Genomic DNA, 22,550 nt, shown 5'->3' with positions numbered 1-22,550 from the left:
CAATACCAACACCAGAAGAACTGCTGAGCACCAAGCAAAATGATGATACTTTTGTTACCAGTGAAAGTGAAGCAGCACACACACACACACACACACACACACACACACACACACACACACACACACACACACACACACACACACACACACACACACACACACACACACACAGCCATCTAAAAAAGATGGCAGTGTGTGTTCCCAAAATGCATTGAGCATAAAGAGAATATGTTGGCCTGCAGTAACATTGATAAAGAAACAACTACTGCATTTGATAATGTCTGTGCTGTAGTTAAAAATGCATATAGGACAAAAACTGTGCAAAAAACATTGATTTTTTCTTTAAATTAGATTAATTTATTAAAAAGTTAATTATTTGTAAGTCTCCTTTTTTATTAAGATTGTAATTCTTTTTACTGTGATACTAAATATTGTAAATATCAAAATATATACTGTACAATATTTTCATTTCTGTTAATTGCTTTTCTCTTAGTTTATCTTACAAATAAAATAAAATCTTTAAAAAATCTGTTATTCCTGTTACTGTATTGTTAGACAAGGCTTTTGTTTTTATTATATTTTATTTTTATTATTTTATTTTATTAACTTATTTTTTCATTTATTTTTGATAATATTATTATTTATTATTATTCTTAAATATATAGTATGTACCAAAAAAAAAAAAACTATAAAATTTTGACACTTTTGGGGGGCTGCATTACTACAAACCTCATAAATATGAAAATTTAAGTCTCTTCAGCTTTTTATTAACGACATTCAACTGTATTAGACAGCCCAGCAGATTACCAAAATAGTCAACCCATACATCACCAGGAACTGAATGTAACATAAAAAAAATGCGTTCTAATTTTCAGCTCAGTAACACTTTCACCCTGTCCAACTTCATATTCCAGTAAGCTCTTAAGATTTTTAATCTCATCTGACTGAAATGGTCCTTAAAAATTCATTTTCATGCAGCTTGCCAAACTACATAAAAATTGCAGGGAACTTGATTGAAAATGACCATTGTACTGGTTGATTTCATACAGAATTAAATGATAGTGACTCCAAAACATGAAAAGCATTTGAACCTATAATACATTAATACCACTTGTGGATTGAAGATTGAGAAGAAGAGATACTTGTTGATGTTAGACTTGAATGGTTTGTAGATCATAATTTTCAGTATATACCTAGGAAGGAATGCTGTTTCAAAGAGCAGAACCAGATTGTTGTTTTAAGTTTAGGTACATCAGTGACTTAGACCATATTGCACTATTATGTATTATATCTGTACAAGTGTGCATTGATGGGCCAATTTATGAAACACCTGGAATATCTTACAGGGAAAAACCATATTCTCTGTATTTGAGACTGGCTAACTGCAACCTCAAGTTTTTCCAGTTGTTCATGGAAGTCAAACCTAGATCTCTTCAAATAAGCATTGTGACAACTAGACAACTAGAAGGGATAAATGAGGAAGAGAAAAAATTAGTTCAGCAAGTCTGCAGTTGAATTGTGAATGGATGTTGACTGGTTGATGGATGCACAGGTTTAGACTGATTTCAAAGAAGGAGATGGAATTACAGATGCCATTCAAAACTGTAGCCTTGGAAATATTTGTAGAAAAGGTATATTAAAAAATCAAAAAGAAAATATACAAAATATCAAGATATAGTAGGTGAACATGATTGTCAACTTTTGGACAGAGTTAAGGACTTTACACATGTACATACATCTTTAAAAGAGGTTTTGGGGATACCGTCCCAGATGTGAAAACAATACTCTATAACAGGTAGAGTTGTGATTTGTATAGGATCAGGTGCTATATGGAAGACAACTATCATTGACAGTGAAAGAGAAAGTTTACTGTTTTTTGATTAAGAACAAGCAATGTTTATACTATGATTATGCCAAGAAAGGACAGAAGTAATGGTTATCTCCAATAAAGATATATGATATTGTTGTCTAGAAATCAAAGTATTGCTGAAGATGATGAATATATTCTGCTGTTCTCATGCAAAACATTCTACATGGGAATGGCAGAATCTTTTTTGTGAGAAATAAAACAGGACAGTTTTGGAAGAATTAAAGAACAGTACCCATGGAAATCATACTCCGTGGGCATTGTTCTTCCATTTAATTCTCTTCACTGGATATTAACACATAAGGAACTGGAGCTAGATATTAGGCAGGTTGAAGCTGCTTGTGCAGAGCAGGATTTGTTTAAGAGTTCCCACATGCCCATGGTGTCTGGGAACTACCCATGTGCAGTACCTTGTATTTGTCAACGTTAAACTTCAACTGCCAATTATCAGCTCATCAACCCAATTTTCCCACATCTTGTTGTAGTGGCTTACCCTGATGACTGTCATTAACCATGCTGCCAACCTTTGTATCATCTGCAAACTTAGACATTAACTTGATATACTTTCATCCATATCACTGATAAATATAGAAAACAACAATGGACCCAGCACTGAACCCTGGGGAACTCCTCTAATAACTCCTCTAGTCCAAGAAGAACAGTGCCCATTGATAACTACTCTCTGCCTTCTTCTCTTAATCATCCCTTTATCCATAGCAGTAACTTACCCTTAATGCCACATTGCTCCAGTATCAAAAGTCTTCTTGAAATCTAAGTATATGATGTCAAAATTATTTTTTACATTCAGTTCCTTGGTCGCTGCATCATAGTAACCTATCAGATTGGTTAGACAAGACTACTCCTTGCCAAATCCATGCTGTGATTGCAGTATAATTGCATGCCTGTCTAAAATGGCCCTGCATTACTTCTTTAACCAGTGATTCCATTATTTTCCCCGGAACAGAGGTTAAGCTAAACAGGTCTGTAATTACTCATGTTGCCTTTTAATCACCCTTTATAAATTGGGGATATATTCACACTTCTCCAGTCCATAGTGACCTCCCTCAAATCCAAGGATGCTCTCATAATTATGGCTAAGGGTTTGCTTACCTCCTTTAATATAACTGCATAGATTCCATCCACCCCAGGTGACTTTTTTATGTCCATCCTCAACAATTTCTCCTTCACTTTTCACAATGTCATTTAGCTCCTTGTTAGAGTTTGATACACTTCTGGCATCCCTTTAACAATTCCTCATATGAATGTAGATGCAAAAAAGCTATTCAATTTTTCTGTAACAGGGTCATCAACAGTTAACCCATGAACATCAAATGGCCTAATGTGATTCAAACCCTTCCTTCTATTGTTAATATAAGCATACGTGTTTTCCATTTTTCTTTGCATTCTTTGCCAGAGACTTCTCATAATCTGCCTTAGCTTGCCAAACCTCCATTGTGACTTGATTACAGACTAATTTAAATATACCATAAGTTTCTGTATCCCCTGACAATTTATATGCATTCCATGCACTTTTCTTCTCTACCATATGTCTCAATAGTTCATCTGACATCTATTTAGGTCTAAGCCTTGAACAGTATTTCCTTGTTGGTTTGAAAAGCCTAGTAGCTTTGATTTCTTCCTTAAATACTTCCCATTTAGAATTTGCTGTTGATAACATCATCAGCTGGTCCCACTGCACACAATTTAAAAACTGTCTGAGACCTTTGTAGTCACCCTTACAAAAGCAAAAGTCTCTCCCTTGACAGTAGTTATGTCTTTAATTAAATTACACATTAGTACACTGTGATCACTGCTACCCAGTAGGTCTTTTACCTGCAGATTCTTAATGCATGAAGAATCACTGTTGATAACCAGATCAAGAGTATTTCTTCCTCTTGTTCCCTCTGTAACATGCTGCTCTAGGAAACAGTCATCCATGAAATCCATAAAAGTCTTGCTAGTGTATGAGTGACCAACCCACAAATTCCAATCATCTGGAAAGTTAAAATCCCGCATTATGAGACATTCTAATTTGCTGGCCCACTTTATAGCAGATCATGTCAACGAAGGTGTAGCTAGTGTTCATGTGCCTCCATATAAAGACTGAACTGGTGATGTACAAAAAGCCCCTAATGCAATTCATAAAGCAGTAGTAGTAGTGGCACGTGATGCAAGATAGCAAGTGTATGAGCTTATGCAGCATCAGCCAAAAAAAAAAAAATAAAAAATAACACCATTCCTTCCAAATGCCTGTCCAGTTCCTCCTTAAATTTATTTAACCTATCAACTTCCACAACCACAGATGGAAGTTTGTTCCAGCAATTAACCACCCGCTGGCTAAATGCAAATTTCCGCACATCTATTCTACATCTGTCTTTTCTTAATTTGAATTTATGTCCCTTAGATTTGCAATCTGAACAAGTGGAAGGATCCCATCAGAATTCAGCGTGCTTAACCCATTCAAGGCCTTATACACCTTAATCAGATCACCACGCAGGTGCCTAGTCTCCAGTCACTGCAATTTGCAGAACTTAAGCCTCTCTTGGTAAGAAGATCCCTTCATTCCCCTCACCAATCTTGTTGCCCTTCTCTGTACACGCTCAATAAATCTACATCCTTCCTAAAATGAGGCCTCCAGACCTGTACGCAGTACTCAAGACCGCGCCTGACCATTGCCTTATACAGAAGGACAATCACCTCCTTCTCCCTGCTAGCAAAATTCCTATATATCATTGACAAAACCCCATGACCTGCACTGGCAGCCTGTCTGCATTGCTCAGAAAACTTCATATCTGACTGCACAATTACTCCCAGGTCTTTTTCATTTTCTAACACCTTAAGTGTAGTACCACACAGTTGGTACGTTTCTCTGGGGTTACTTCTACCCATATGCAGTACTTTGCATTTGTCAAGGTTAAATTTCAGTTGCCACTTCTTAGCCCATCTACCCAAATTATCTAGATCCTGTTGCAGTAGCACACTACCATTACTGTCATTAAAAACCCTGCCAACCTTTGTATCATCTGCAAACTTCGACACTAAGCCTGATATACCTTCATCAATATCATTGATAAATATACAAAACAACAGAGGACCCAAGACCGACCCTGTCGGACTCCACTAATAACATTAGGCCATGAAGAGCAGCACCCATTTTAATACACTTTGTCTGACTGAATGTCCCTGTATACCTGTTTGGTATACTCATCACAGTCATTAGGCCTATAACCCACTCCTACTCTCAATGTTTGAGTAGATAACCATGAGTTTTGTGAGTATGCCTAATCTGCAATCTAACAAGTATGACTTCTTCCTTCCTATTCCCTCTTAGGCTTAATAGCCATTCCCACTGCTTGTTATCATTCTTAATCTGGAACAATTTACTGCTTTTGTGCTCCTGCCAAATGGATGGCCATTTTTTTCCTATTGGTACATTGTATGATGTGCTTATAATTGGTGTAAGGTATCTGGATGTCTGATGATATGAGATATGCATTATTGGCAACAAAATGCTTATTCATTTCCTGTGTTTTCAACCCATGCCCAGGTATCAAACAGATGATTATTTTTTGCCTGTTTGTATAAAGTTGCACTAAATTTATTCAAATTTGTTGTAGTAAGGGATGACTGGAAGGAAGTTTACATTGAAGAGTGGATACAGCCCTTAAGAAATCAGTATAGATAATGATTTGAGGGCATAGACTGTTTTACATTCTCTAAATCTCTAAAGCCATCAGGATAGTATACAATTCTGCAGTGTAAGTGCTGCACACCAAAGGGAGCTGCTAAGACATTGCAATGTGTATAGTAAAACTACAGCTGCACCACCTTTACTGTCTGTCTTGGAATCATCCATGTATATCTGGATGAAATTAGAATATTGAAAGTTTGGATGAAACTAGAATAATGAAAATAGTAAGCCTCATAAATTTGCTTAACACTGAAGTTTGGAAGTGCATTCCCCATTATTCAAAGTGGTTATCAACCTATGAGCCAAGGATATCTGTCATGGTGGTTTGCCGTGCTACTGCCTAGAATGATGTTATTTGTATTTAGCCTCCAACACACATTTAAGCTTTGTAACCTAATGCTACATGGTTTATTTTGATACAGATTATCCCATTTTGGTGTCAACAGGTATTGCCATATTATTATTATTATTATTAGCCATATGGTGCAAGGAAGCCTGAGGCTTATGCTGCACCAGCCAAAAATAAATAAAAAATTTCTGAATTACCCCAAGAGAGAGAGAGAGAGAGAGAGAGAGAGAGAGAGAGAGAGAGAGAGAGAGAGAGAACAAGGGTTAGAAGTAGAAAGGAATCACCAAGAAAGAGAAGAATGATGATATCCAGCTCAGCACCCTGGGTGTGCCAAGCCCATACTCACAAGATGTGAGCCCCCATGTGATGATGTGGAAAACTTCTGATTTTAGCTGCCAAGTTTAATAGGAGAGCATGTCAACAAAGGTGTAGCAGGTGTTCATGTGCCTCCATATAAAGACTGAACTGGTGATGTATAAAAAGCCCCTAATGCAATTCGTAAAGCAGTGTGATGTACAGGGTCAAGCCATTTTAATACACTTTGTCTGACTGAAGCATATACAAGAGACACACAGTCCAGTCAAGATCTAATTAATGAATGGTATAGGTGCAGCAGCATGTAATGATCTGCACCTCATGACATAACAAAAATCACCCTAGATACATTTAGTTTCCTTAGATAGACTGTATGGGATATGCTTAATATGCTCCAAAAAACAATTTTTTTTATCCAGTATTATTCCAAGAAATCTAATACAGTGAAACTTCCCTTTAACGGACAGCCATGGGGAACGAAAATGTGTCTGTTAGAGAGAAGTGTCCGCTAACAAGAAGTTTGAGGGAGAAAAAAAAAAAAGAAAGGAAGAACAATTGTTAAACGTTTAATGTAAAATTAAATTAAAATATATACAGATTTTGAACAATATTTTTGTAAATAATACACAATTACATACACAAGAGATAAAGAAAAATCGTTAAACGTTTAATGTAAAATTAAATTAAATTATATACAGATTTTGCACAATATTTTTGTAAATAATATACATGCAATTGTGCTATGCATATTATGACTTTATCTTAAGAAAAATACATACAGTAGTCACTTATTTTCTTCTGCACCTTCTTCCGGCTGATAATTTTGTTTGGAGTGAAGAAACCATCGAAAGTCCTTCAATATCTTCTTCAGCGGCGAAAAACATTTTTAAACGATTGATTTGTATGAGCGCTTCTTCTATTTTCATCGGTGGTTCGTCGTTAATATGTTCTTCGACAGAATGACCTCCTTCCATTTCTTCATCCTCATGAGGAACTCCTTGAAAAATATCGATGATAATGTCGTTGATATCTAGAGCACCATCTTCTGTAGTGCGGTTCGAGTCTATATCTTTGTAGCCAGGGTCACTTGTAGCTGAAGTGTCGTACATTATCAATATATGTTGAAGTTCTTGTTCTTCTTGGTGCTCCACATTGCTGTTCACGACTTCATTTTTTGCGTTTGAGAAGCCAGACTTTATAAAATAGTTCACGACAGTTTGTTTTCTAATTGCATTTACTGAAGAGGAAATCCATTGAATCGCATCTAGGATGCTGATTTTCTTTGCAAGGTCACTCATACATGTTACATCGTTCATGTTTGCAATGAGATGTCTTAAAACACGTTTTCTGTAGTGAAGTTTAAATTTTTTTTATTATCCCTTGATCCAAGGGCTGACACTCTGCAGATGTGTTTGGTGGCAGAAAAATGATTTGAATGTTGGACAATTCAATGTGCGGGTGAGATGCAGCATTATCCATGAAAAGAATAATTTTTCTGTTTTGACAAATCATGTTTCGGTTAAAGTGACTTATCCATTCGCTCATGATATTTCGTGTCATCCACGCTTTTTTATCAGACTTCCAGTCAACATTCAAAAGATTCAACTTTATGCCCTTGAAACAACGAGGATTTTGTGGGTTTCCTATAACAAGAGGTTGTTCAAAGTCTCCCAGCATATTTGTACACAATAGTACAGTCAAGCGTTCCTTAGAAATTTTTCCGCCCTGGCACTTTTCGTTTTTTAGACTCATTGTTTTTTCAGGAAGAGCTTTAAAAAACAACCCTGTTTCGTCACAGTTGTAAATATCCTTAGCTTCAAAATCACGACATGAATCTTCCAATTTGACGGTCCACTCTGTTACAACCCCAGTATCAACAGATCCACCTTCACCACTTACGGTTTTCCAAGAAATTTTATGCCGAGTTTTGAACTTGTCTAGCCATCCCACAGAAGCTTTGAATTCATTTACTCCCATAGATTTCGCAACCTACAAAGCCTTTTCCCTAATAATAGGCCCATTAATGGGAATTTTTTTTAGCACGTTCGCGACAAAAAAACTCATACATAACATTATCAATTTGAAGTCCAACAGTTTTCCGGAATGATTTTTGAACCTGATCATTTCCGTGTTGCCGAAATTATTTGAGCAGTTCATTTTTTTTTCTTTAGGATGTCGCTTACCTGCGTCTTCCCGATTTTGAATTTTGCAGCGGGATTGCGAACACTATTTTTTTGCCGTCATACGCATTAATGAGTTCGACTTTATCTTTTAAAGTTAAATGTTTAGGAGAAGACATCGTGCACTTCACACGACACTGAACAAAACTGAAAACTGAAACTGAAAAGACGAAAGGCCGACCATATTCCCCCCCCCCCCCACACACACACACCGAATTCATCAGAAGTTTTACACGTGCCTTAAAATTCTTGAAAAAGGGTTTAGAACCGCGACGTAAACCTTGATAAAATTCAGAGAATCGGAAACAGAAAATAAACACACGATTGAGGCAATACGTGGAAGAAAAGTTCCTAGATAAAGGGCCATGAGCTCTCCCGCAGTCCGTTATGAGGAGATCAAATTAAGTGCTAATCTAAACAAAACAGTGCAGATTGCCTGTCCGCATCCGTTACAGAGAATGTCCGCTAGACAGAAGCTGCAAACACGTTAAAACCAATGGAGGTGAGTTGGGGAATTTGAAAATGTCCGTTGTAGAGAGATGTCCGTTAACGAGAGGTGTCCGTTAGGAGAAGTTTCACTGTAAATACTATGTTGAAATTGGATGAGAATCGAGTTGCAAGTCAGGATCAAGATGTAAATTTATGGTAAAAATGAATGGCTGTTATTTTTTTCTTTGAAAGTCAATAACCATTATTTTTTGTTTACTGAACAAGCCTGTTAAGAAAATACAAATTATTTGCTTCCATCCTCACATGGGTAACTATCCAGTTGACTTTTGAATTTATTTAAACTGTAAGACTCAACCACCTGTGATGGCAACCAATTCCAGCAATCAACGACTCACTGGCTAAAAGAAAACTACCTACAATCTAGTCTATACCTCTTCCCCTGTAATTTAAATTTATGCCCCTCAGTTCTGAAATTCTGTGTAACAGTGAAAATCCTGCCTTAATTCATTTTATTAACCCCTCTCAGAGCCTTATAAACCTTAATCAAGTCACCTCTGAGGTGCCTGGTTGCCAAGCTCTGTAAACCCACATATTCAGTCTTTCCTCATATGGTCACCCTTTTGCTGATCTCACCATGCGAGTTGCCCATCTTTGGACTCTTTCAAGAAGCTCAATGGCTTTTTTCAGATGTCTCCCTACTTGAACACAGCATTCCAAATGCTTACAATTGTCTTTTGTCTCATACCATGAGACTATGACCTCCACATCTCTACAGGATAATCTTTGATAAATCATCAATAGGAACACCATGGGCTCTTAACCTTGACCTGGGCATGCAACGGCTAAAAAACACCGCATGACCTTCAGCAAGACGTCACAGTATAAAACTTTGTGTTCATTGCTTTAACCAAGCAATTAAAATCCTGCTGGGTGCAAAAGAACGTGAGAGGACAGGATGTACTTCCAACTTCATATACAGGGTGATTTTTTATTTGTCATACTATTTGTTTTTGTTGTAATTTTGCAAGCTTCAGTTTTTCATGTGAATAACAATACTCTGCAGAGTAAGGTCTGAAAATATGGTCAACACTGGATACTTCCAGATGATTTTAAGAAAATGGCAAGCATATACCACTGAGAAAACAATGTTTATTGTTAAGGAATACTACAGGAATGGAAATTCATCTTGTTTCTGCTCAAAAAAAGATATTGACAACACGTTAGAATGGATGGTAGACCAACAAACCACACAATGTTGAGGTTGGTGGATCAATTCAAGAGAACAGACAGTGTTTTTGGCAAAAGGAAAGGTCATGCAGGTATACCATCAATAAGAAAGTCAAAAAGGATATATTAAACATATTGAATAAAAGCTTGAATTTCCCGTTTATAAATACAGGTCAAAGGTTAATTTCTGTTTCTAAACAATATCTCATGTTCTTCAGATGAATAAAATGGTATGATGAATAGAAAATCACCCTGTAATTTAATAATTATTTAATTTTTATAATCTAATTATATTAAAATTAAATTATTAATTAATGTTAGGATAGAACTATAATTTCATTTGTATAATTATTAATTAAATACATCTGTAATGTCATTTATTTAATAATTTTTATTGTTATTTAATTCTATCTTGGAAATACAAAAAAAATCCCTTATGTTGAAGCCATTTTATCCCTGGATTTGTTAAAATATCTGTTAGGCATTAAGAATTATCTACATGTTTAAAAATTAGAGTTCGCCGGGTCCAGAGTCATAGGACTCCAAATCTGAGAAGAAGTATGAATTTTTGGAATTTTGTTTGGTTTAAAATCTGCATATCTCAATCTCTAATTAAGGTAGAGATTTGCAGTTTGTAAATGTAAAACTAACCCAGTCATATGGATTTGATTTTAATGCATCCATACACCAGTCCAAAGCCCAGATAAATGGGGAGGGGTGGAGAAAGGTATAGTGATCTACTCCAGTATTTTTCACCAGAAAACTTTATGAACAAGCTCAAGAATTAATCAGAGATAATACTTGAAGGCTGAAAAGTATCAAATGTGCTTTTTTTTTTTTTTTTTTATGAAAACCCCATACACGAAAGGTATCAAAACCTATAGCACTTAGTACCGTGCATGGGTTGAGGGAGACGTGTGAGGGGAGGGGGATGCTGGAAACCTTGCTCTAGAGACTAAACATGGGTTTCACCACTTCAAGCCTCCAATAAGCAAAGTGGTGGTATTTCATCGGTTGATGAAAGTCATCTACCACCTACACTAGAGAAGAGTGACAACCTGTTTCTATGTGGGTATGGATGACACAATTCAGTTCAAGTCTTCAAGAGCCCTGTTTGCCAAGTGATGAAAGGAACAGCCTGTGTTGTACAAAAACACATAAGATCAGCACATGGAATGTTCAGAGTTTGAATCATGGAAAGCTGGACATTGCTAAGAGAGAAATGGTTAGGACCAAGATTGACTTTTGATTGATTTATTTCACAGACACAAGGGTGTCTGTGAAATAAATTGGATGGAAAATGGCTACTTTCAGTCAGATGATTTTACAGTTTACTGCTCTGGGAATGAAAAAAGCAGGAGGAATAGCATGACATTTATAGTGAACAAAAGAATTGCCAAATCAGTTGAAAGTTATTGAACGGTAAGTGACAGGGTAATGGCCATCCACATTAATGGAAAACTGCTTAAAGTCATATTTCTTCAAGTCTATGTACCAACAACAGATGCAACTGAAGATGAAATTGAACAATTTTAAGCCAAAGCTCAGGATGCACTGAGTCAAACAACAAAAAAGACACTGTGTATGTTCTGGAGACTTTAATGAAAAAATAGGAGACAGAGAAGAAGATGAGGTTGTTGGCAAATTTGGTCTGTAGGATAGGAATGAGGCAGGAAACTGCCGAGTACAGTTCTGTCAAGAAAATCAGTTAAGGATTATTACAAACACATGGTTTATCCAACCTAAGTGACCAAAGTTTGTATACATGGGCATCCTCAAATGGATTGACTACATCATGTGCAGTCAAAGATGGAAAAGCTCTATTTTTTTCAGTGAAAATATTACCTAGTGCAGACCGGCTCAGACCACCAACTGCTAGTAACCAAAGTCAGGTTCAAATTCTGTAAAATCAAAATGAATGCTGCACCGCAAAAAAATGATATAAATAAAATTTCATCATTGTATGCAGTCAACTCGTTTAACTACATGGAAAGGCAACCAGATGTACTTTGGAAGGAAATAAGAAACACAGTCACTGAAATGGCATGGCAATACATCTCATACATAAAATGTGCAAAATGGAGAAAGTAGTTGTCAGACGAAACCATCAAAATTGCTGAAAAAAAGAAGAAAAGCTAAAGCTGCTGGAGATAGAGACAAGACAAGAAGGCTTAATGCAAAATTCCAAAGGGCAGCCAGAAAAGCCAAGGAAAAATACTAGAATGAACAAACATTGTAAAGAAATGATAGATAAAAACAAAAGTGGGAACATGACAGATCTCTTCACACAAATAAAGAGGATCAGGACACCCTTCACTGCTTGCAAGGGTTCAATAAAAGACTAAGATTGAAATGAACTGAATGATCAACAAGGAATTAGGAAAATGAACTAGAACCAGATATTTTAGATGAAGAGGTAGTATGGGCACTGCAACAACTACCAAGGAGAAAAGCCCCTGGAATTGACAGAATACCAATGGAAATGTTAACACTTTTACCAATTACAGTTATCACAGCTTTGTTTTTTCAGTGTTACACATATTAAGTTTCCAGGAAATATGGAAAACTAATATGTGGCCGAAATACTGGAAGAGATCAGTGTTTATACCAATCCTGAAGAAGAGAGATACCCGAAATTGCTTGAATTACCTCACAATAGCCTTGATACCACATGAAAGCAATATTCTATTGAAAATCATTCAAGCACGATTGTATAGACTCACAGAAAGCGAGCTGCTTAATGTTCAAGTTTATTTCCACAAAAGAAGAGACACCTGTGACCACATTTAGGGAGACGGGGAATATATTATGCAAAAAGGATAGGTGGAATAGGACCAGGGTATGTCTGCCAGGAGAAAAAGTTGATGACGTTGTAGGGCAGATATCTTTTAAGGGCACAAAAGGTGATATTGTTGTACGCGTTGGCACTAATGACCTTAAGAGTAAGAGATTTACAGATTTACTTAACAAGTAAATCTGTAAATTTGAAAGTGTTTGCAATTCTGCCCAGACACGATAGAAGAGAATATATGTTGAGAGCCTTGTCAATCAATTCGGCCCTAGAGGGATTGTGCAAGGCTCATGGGGTAGAGTTTTTTTCAGCATGGCCTGTGGTGGCTAACAGGAGAAACTACTTCTACAGGGATGAGATACACTGAAATAGAAAGATGCAAGAATATTTGCTGATGCTATCGAGGCACTGTTAGGTGGGTCGGAAAACTGCTAGATTGGGAGGATTCACAGACTAAAAGATTAAAGGTAGCTGCAGGCAGAGGCAAAAGTGATCATTGCACTTCTATTGTAATGAGCAGCAGTTTAGAAAGTTGCTGGGGACTTCAAGAGCTGCTGGGAGTCACCATGGGACAAGTAAATACATGGACTGTGTTAGGGTAACTAATAGTAAGAACAAGTGCATGTATACTTGCATGTTTACTAATGCTAGAAGTATAGTAAACAAAATTGATGAATTTGAAATGTCGATCAAGACATCAAAGGCAGATATTGTTGGGATATCAGAAACATGGTGTCACACAGATATAAGCAGTGCAGAATTGGAATTTGGGGAGTACAATGTGTACAGAAAGGACAGACAGGGTAGGATGGGTTATGCTGTTAGTTAAGAAACACAAAATCTAAGAAAGTGCATCCAGTTGACATGGGTGAACACTGCAATGTTGAGTCTGTTTGGTGTGACATAAAAACTGGGAAAGAAAAAATGAGAGCAGGTGTGTGTTACAGGCCTAATGAATCTGATGACTACAATGAACAGTTGTGCAGAGAAATAGAATGGGCCAATAAATCGGAATGTCTTGTAATGGAGGATTTTAACTTTCCAGATATTGACTGGAACTTGTCGGTTGGTTATTCACACGCTAGCAAGACTTTTGTGGATTTATGGGAGGATTGTTTTCTACAGCAACGTGTTCGAGGGGCAACCAGAGGAGGTAATACCCTTGATCTGATTACCAGCAATGATTATTTCTGCATTAAGAATTTGCAGATAAAGGAACCGCTAAGTGACAGTGATCACAGTGTACTGATGTGGGATGTACTTAAAGATGTAACTACCATCAAGGGTAAAGGGAAGGGTTTTTGTTTTCATAAAGGTGACTACAGTGGTCTCAGACAGCTTTAAATTTTATACAGTCGGATGAAATGATGATGTTACCAACGGTGAATTCAAAATGGTGAAGCCTTCAGGTACTTAATCTTGCAGGATACTAGGCTTTTCATACCAACTAAGAAATACTGTTCAAGCCTAAATGGATGTCGGATGAATTAATGAGACGTGGCAGAGAAGAAAAATGCATGGAATGCATATAAATTATCAGGCGACACAGAAGCCTACGGCAGATATAAGTTAGTCTGTAATCAAGTCACAAAGGAGGTTAGGCAGGCAAAGTCATATTATGAGAAATCTTTTGCAAAGGATGCAAAAGAAAACATCAAAGAGTTCTTTACTTATGTAAACTCTAGAAGGGGATGAATCAGACTGGTCCACTTAACAAAGATGGTTCAGCTATTGATGATCCTGCTCAAGAAACTGATAAACTGAATGAGTGGTTTGCATCTACGTTCACACATGAGGAGTTATTCAAGGAGAGGAATGCCAGAAGTTTATCAAACTCTAACAGGGAGTTAAGCGATTTTGTGATAACTGAGAGCGAAGTGGAGGAGAAATTGTTGAAGTTAAACATAAAAAAGGCACTTGGGGCAGATGGAATCTATCCAGTTATAATGAAGGAGGCAGCAACAGAAGTAAGCAAACCCTTAGCCATAATTATGAGAGCATCCTTAGAGTCAGGGTAGGTCCCAATGGACTGTAGATGTGCAAATGTATCCCCAATTCACAAAGGGGGTTCAAAGGGTGACACAAATAATTATAGACCTGTTAGTTTAACTTCTGTTCTGGGTAAAAATAATGGAGTCACTGGTTAAAGTGGTGATACAGGATCACCTAGACAAGAGAGCAGTAATACACTGGTGTGCAAAACGTAAGGACCAACGCTATTTCTAAAGGTTGTAACCACAAATTCTTTACTTAAGGTACTCTTTACTGATGAGAGTAGATTCAGTCTCAGCAGCAATTCTGGACATCAGCCAATCTGGAGAGAGGCTAGTACACGGTATCACCCCGCAAACTTGACTGAAAGGGATCGATATGGTGGTCGAAGTATCCTTGTCTGGGGAGGAGTCATCTTTGATGGACGTACACAACTCCAGACACTGGAATGCAGTACTGTAACCGGTGCAAGTTACTGTACTGAGGTAATCCTTCCCCGTGTGCATCTGTTCCGAGGTGCCACTGGCCCAGAGTTTGTGTTTATGAATGATAATGCCACACCCCATCGTACTGCAGCCGTTGATATGCTTTTAGAAAGTGAGGACATTATTTCTATGGATTGGCCTGCCCATTTCCCCCAATCTAAATCCCATCGAACACATATAGGACGCTCTGGGGAGATGCCTAGCGGCACATCCACACCCACCAGAAAATGTTTACCAGCTGAAGCTGGCGCTGACAGAGGATGGACGATGTCACTACAAGAACTTATCAACAACATTGTTCTAAGTACGGACAGGTGGTGCAAAACCTGCATTGACATTAGGGGTAGCCTTATCTCCTACTGAGGACCACCTCTTCCCTTTGTTCCATCTTTGGCAGTGATGCATCTTTATCATTGCAGCCAGTGCTATGCTGCCATTTTGGAATAAAGTCCCTCTGTACCGTTTTGTTTCGTTGTTGTGTCGGTGGTGTTTTCTTCATCATTTCTGAACATCACGAGGTTCCTTTCATATGCTTTTCCCATATCCAAGCCAATCCTATGAGCAGCTACAAGGAAGAAAACCTTACTGTTCCTTAAATTTTGCACACCAGTGTAGTTCAGCCACAGCACGGGTTTGTTAAGGGGAATTCTTTGTGATCAATTTGATTGGATACTACAATGTGGTCACAAAGGAACTAGATGCTAAAAATAATTTTGATATCATATACTTGGATTTCAGGAAAGCTTCTGATACTGTTGCACATGGAAGACTGCTGAACAAACTGGAGTGGTATGGCAGTGGATGGACGATGGGCAAATTACTGCAATGGATAAAGGAAGGTTGAGTGGGAGAAAACAGAGTGGTAATAAATGGACACTGCTCTACATGGCCTAATGTTATTAGTGGAGTCCCCGGGGCCCATTGTTGTTTTGTGTATTTATCAATGATATCAATGAAGGTATATCAGGCTTAATGTCCAAGTTTGCAGATGATACAAAGGTTGGCAGAGTTGTTAACGACACTAAAGACAGTATGCTACTGCAACAGGATCTAGAAAAGTTAGGCAGATGAGCTGAGAAGTGGCAACTGAAGTTTAACATTGACAAATGCAAAGTACTGCATATGGGCAGCAGTAACCCAAGAGAAATGTACCAACTCTATGGTACTAAACTCAGGGAGGTGAAGAATGAAAAAGACCTGGGGTTAATTGTGCAATCATATATGAAGTTCTCTGAGCAGTGCAGATGGGCTTGCAAGAGTAGCTCATGGTGTCTTGTCAATGATATACAGGAATTTTTCTAGCAGGGATAAGGAGGTGATTATTCCCTTGTATAAGGCAATGGTCAGGCCACACCTTGAGTTCTGTATACAGGCCTGGAGGATTCATTTCAAGAAAGATGTAGAGCTGCTGGAACAAGTACAGAGAAGGGCAACAAGATTAGTGAATGGAACAAAGGGTTGCTCTTACGAAGGAAGGCTTAAGTTCTACAAACTGCAGTGTCTGGAGACTAGTAACCTGCAAGGTGATCTGATTGAGGTCCATAAGCCTTGAATGGTTTGAGCTGGCTCAATGCTGACGGGACACTTCCACTTGCTCAGATTAAGAACCTGAGGGGCATAGATTCAAATTGAGGAAAGACAGTTTTAGAATATATGTGCAGAAGTTTGCCTTTAGCCAATGGGTAGTTGTTTGCTGGAAGAGACTTCCATCTGATGTTGTGGAAGTCAATAGCTTAAATAAATTTAAGGCTGAACTAGACAAACAATTGGTGTGACCAGAGGGTTGAATTGTAAAGTTTTTTTTTTTTTTTTTGGCTGATGCTGTAGAAGCTTGCTTTCTTGCATCATATGCCTCAACTAATGCTAATTACACCTGACACGTGTTACTGTATGTTGAGCTGTTCATAAAAGATGCCTGTTTATCCACGCTTGGCTATAGTGGACCCCTTGAATAGCTAATCTTTGACATGTACTACAAATTCATATATCCATTAAATGTGTAGAAAATTCTAGTTCTGCTTTCTTAATAAGTATTTGGAGATATGCCTCAAAGTTATATATTAGCATTAGTTGAGGGATATGATGCAAGAAAGCAAGCTTATGCAGCATCAGCCAAAAAAAACGCTCCCATTTCACCCCTCCGTTCATTACAAATACCTGTCCAGCTCAGCCTTAAATTTATTTAGGCTATCAACTTCCACAACAAAAGATAGAAGTCTGTTCCACCAATCAACTACCCGCAGGCTAAAGGCAAACTTCCGCACATCTATCCTACAACTGTCTTTCCTCAATTTGAATTTATGCCGTCTCAGGTGATTATTCTGAGCAAGAGGAAGAATCCCATTAGCAAGCATGCTCAAACCATTCAAGGCTTTATACATCTCAATCAGATCACCTCGCAGGTGCCTAGTCTCCAGACACTAATCTGGAAAACTTAAGCCTTTCTTCATAAGAGCAATCCTTCGTTCCATTCACTAATCTCGTTGCCCTTCTCTGTACTCGTTCCAACAGCTCTACATCCTTCTTAAAATGAGGCCTCCAGACCTGTATACAGTACTCAAGGTGTGGCCTGACCATTGCCTTATACAAGGGAATAATCGCCTCCTTATACCTGCTAGAAAAATTCCTACATATCATTGACAACACACCATGAGCTACTCTTGCAGCCCGTCTGCACTGCTCAGAGAACTTCATATCTGCCTGCACAACCACCCCCAGGTCCCTTTCATTCTCTACCACTGTCAGTGTAGTACCACAGAGTTGATACGTTGCTCTGGGGTTGCTGTTTCCCATATGTAGTACTTTACATTTGTCAATGTTAAACTTCATTTGCTACCTCTCAGCCCATCTGCTCAACCTTTCCAGATCCTGTTGCAGTAGAATAGTGTCAGTAGTGTCCTTGACAACCCTGCCAACCTTCGTATCATCTGCAAACTTGGACATTAAGCTTGATATACCATCATCAATATCATTTATAAATACAGAAAACAATAAGGGACCCAATACTGAACCCTGAGGGACTCCACTAATAACATTAGTCCACAATAAGCAGTGTCCATTGATTACCACTCTCTGTCTTCTCCCCCTCAACCACCCCTTTATCCATAGCAGCAATTTGCCTCCAATGCCACACTGCTCCAATTTGTGCAGCAGTCTTCCATGTGCAACAGTATCAAAAGCCTTTCTAAGATCCAAGTATATAATATCAAAGTTATTCCCTGCATCCAGTTCTTTTGTGACTGCATCATAGTATCCAATCAAATTGGTCAGGCATTGGTCATAACTGAAGTCTTGTCTAGATGATCCTGCAGTGCTTCTTTAACCAGTGCCTCCATTAATTTTCCGGGAACAGAAGTTAAACTCACAGGTCTGAAATTACCTGTGTCTCCCTTTGATCCTCCTTTGTGGATTGGAGTCACATTTGCACATCTCCAGTCCATGGATACCTCCCCGGAATCCAAGGAAGCTCTCATAATTATGGCTAAGGGTTTCCTTACTTCCTTTAATATAACTGCATAGATTCCATCCACCCCAGGTGCCTTTCTTATGTTTATCTTCAACAATTTCTCCTCCACTTTACTTTCAGTTATTACAAGATTATCTAGCTTACTGTCAGAGTTTAATACACCTCTGGCATTCCCCTCCCTGAATAACTCCTCATGTGTAAATATTCATTTAAATTTTCATTCATTCATTCAAAATATTCATTTAGTTTGTTAGCTACTTGAGCAGGATCATCAACAGTTGAACTATCAATATCAAGTGAACCAATCTGATTCATCCCCTTCCTTCTAGAGTTTACATAAGAAAAGAACTCTTTGCTGTTTTTCTTTGCATTCTTTGCCAAAGATTTCCCGTAATCTGCCTTTACCTCCCTAACCTCCTTTGTAACTTGGTTACAGACCAGCTTATATCTATCATAAGCTTCTGTGTCACCTGTTCATTTATATGTATCCCATGCATTTTTCTTCTCTGCCACATGTCTAATTATTTCATCTGACATCCATTTAGGCCTAAATCTTGAACCATATTTCTTAATTGATATGAAAAGCCTAGTACCTTCCAAGATTAATTCTTCGAATGCTTCTCATTTTGAATTTTCTGTTGGTAACATCATCAGTTAGTCCCACTGTATAGAATTTAAATACTGTCACAGACCACTGTAGTCACCTTTACCAAAGCAATAATCCTTCCCTTTACCCCTGATGGTAGTTACCTCTTTCAGTAAGTCCCACTTCAGCACACTGTGATCACTGCCACCTAGTAGTTCCTTTAACTGCAAATTCTTATTGCATGAAGAACCACTACTGATAATCAGATCAAGAGTATTACTCCCTCTATTTGCCTCCCTAACATGCTGCTGTAGATAACAATCATCCAATAAATCCACAAAAGCCTTGCTAGTGTGTCAGTGACCAACCCACAAATTCCCGTCAATCTCTGGGAAATTAAAATCCCGATTTATAAAACTCTCTGATTTACTGGCCTACTCTTATTTCCCTGTGCAGTTTATTATTATACTCATCAGAGTCATTAGGCCTATAGCACACTCCTACTCTCAATTTTGATCTCCCAATGCTTATGTCACACCAAACAGATTGAACAATGCATTGTTCACCAACATCAATTGGACGCACTTCCTTAGATTTTATGTGTTTCTTAACTAACAGCATAACCCCCTCCTCCCTTCCTGTACACATTTTATCCCCCAAATTCCAATTTTGCACTGCTTATGTCTGTGTGATACCACGTCTCTGATATTCCAACAATATCTATCTTTGATGTCTTGACTAGCACTTCAAACTCATTCAATTTGTTAACTATACTACTAGCATTGGTGTACATGCAAGTATACATGCCCCTGTTTCTACCCTTAGTTACCCTAACACAGCCCATATATTTACTTCTTCCAATATGAATCCCAGCAGTCCTGGAAATCCCCATTGCCTTGCTTTCCAGACTGCTGCTCAATTGCATTTCAATAGAAGCAGTGCAAGAATCACTTTCGCCTCTGCCAGGCTCTTCTGTTAACAAGCACAGATCAGGCTGATAAAATTCTACCCACTGAGCCTTGCACAATCTCTCCAGGGCCAAATGGATCAACAAGGCTCTCATCATTTACTCCCTCCTATTGTGTCTGGGCAGAATTGTAGATACTTTCACATTCAACCCTAACTCATGGCTTTTTGAGCATTAGTAGTGGTAGTAGTGGCATGTGATGCAAGAAACCAAGTGTATGAGTTTATGCAGCATCAGCCAAAAAAAAAAAAAAAAAAAAATCACACCATTCCCTCCAAATGCCTGTCCAGATCCTCCTTAAATTTATTTAACCTATCAACTTCCACAACGACAGATGGATGTTTGTTCCAGCAATTAACCACCCGCTGACTAAAGGCAAATTTCCGCACATCTCTTCTACATCTGTCTTTTCTTAATTGGAATTTATGCCCCCTTAGGTTCGTAATCTGAACAAGTGGAAGGATCCCATTAGAATTCAGCATGCTCAAACCATTCAAGGCCTTATACACCTCAATCAGATCACCACGAAGGTGCCTCATCTCCAGCCACTGCAATTTGCAGAACTTAAGCCTCTCTTGGTAAGAGGATCCCTTCATTCCCCCTCACCAATCTTGTGGCCCTTCTCTGTACACGCTCAAGCCAATCTACATCCTTCCTAAAATGAAGCCTTCAGACCTGTATGCAATACTCAAGGTGTGGCCTGACCATTGCCTTATACTGAGGGACAATCACCTCATTTTCCCTGCTAGCAAAATTCCTATATATCATTGACAAAACCCCATGACCTGCCCTATCAGCCTGTCTGCATTGCTCAGAAAACTTCATATCTGACTGCACAATTACTCCCAGGTCTTTTTCATTTTCTACCACCTTAAGTGTAGTACCACACAGTTGGTACATTTCTCTGGGTTTACCTCTACCCATATGCAGTACTTTGCATTTGTCATGGTTAAACTTCAGTTGCCACTTCTTAGCTCATCTGCCCAAATTATATAGATCCTGTTGCAGTAGCACACTGCCATTACTGTCATTAACAACCCTGCTATCATCATCATTGATAATGGCAGGGTTGATATACCTTCATCAATATCATTGATAAATATACAAAACAACAGACGACCCAACACTGAACCCTCTGGGACTCCACTAATAACATTAGTCCACAAAGAGCAGCACCCATTAATTATCAACCTCTGTCTTCTCCCACTCAACCATCCTTTTATCCATTGTAGCAACTTACCCTTAATACCATTCTGCTCCAATTTGTACAATAGTCTTCCATGCGCAACAGTGTCAAAAGCTTTCCTGAAATCCAAATATATGATATCAAAATTATTTTTTGCATCCAGTTCCTTTGTAACCACATCATAATATCCTATCAAATTTGTCAGACAAGACTTTCCCTTAACAAACCCATGCTGTGTCTGAATTATTGCTGCAGTCTTGTCTAGATGATCCTGAAATGCATCTTTAACCAGTGACTCCATTATTTTACCCGGAACAGAAGTTAAACTAACTGGTCTGTAATTACTCGTGTCACCCTTCGATCCTCCTTTGTGAATTATGATTCAGTCATAATTATCACCCTGAATTAAAGGAGTACTTAATGTTTTAGTATTAGTATTAGTATTAGTAACGGCCGTATGGTGCAAGAAAGCCTATGGCTTATGCTGCACCAGCCAAAAAAAAAAAAAATCCGAACAAAACAATGATAAAAACAAAAATTAAATAAATAATAATAATTAATAAATAAATAAAAATAATAATATGAAATAAAAAATAAATAAAAAGGAAATTAATCCTATCATCCTATGCGCTTCCCTTACCCGAAAGTACTATCCAGATGACCTTTGAATTTCCCCAAACTGTCGGCCTCTACCACCCATGAAGGCAACTTATTCCAGTAATTTATAACTCGCTGGCTAAAATAAAACTTCCTGCAGTCCAATCTAAACATTTCCCCCCGTAACTTGAATTTATGTCCCCTAGTTCTAGCATCATTTATAATCTTGAAAATTTCGTCCTCATTCATTTTACTGATGCCTCTCAGAGCCTTAAACACCTCAATCAAATCTCCTCTAAGGTGTCTAGTTTCCAAACTCTGCAACCCACATATTCGAAGTCTTTCTTCATAAGGACGCCCTTTTGCCGATCTCACCAGGCGAGTTACCCTTCTTTGCACCC

The 22,550-nt window shown here is 38.1% G+C and overlaps 1 protein-coding gene across 1 annotated transcript in view; it reads right to left on the bottom strand.

Moving 5' to 3' along the window:
* The window catches only part of vtd (RAD21 cohesin complex component verthandi), a 475,837-nt gene that overhangs the window by 448,408 nt on the left and 4,879 nt on the right, over window positions 1-22,550 (bottom strand). The window lies entirely within an intron of this gene.

This window comes from Mastigoproctus giganteus, chromosome 6 (genome assembly GCF_048544385.1).
Source record: "Mastigoproctus giganteus isolate SK-2022 chromosome 6, ASM4854438v1, whole genome shotgun sequence".
Classification (NCBI taxonomy): domain Eukaryota; kingdom Metazoa; phylum Arthropoda; class Arachnida; order Uropygi; family Thelyphonidae; genus Mastigoproctus; species Mastigoproctus giganteus.
The sequence above is the reverse complement of the archived record's forward strand: the minus strand, read 5'-3'. Positions and strand labels throughout refer to the sequence as shown.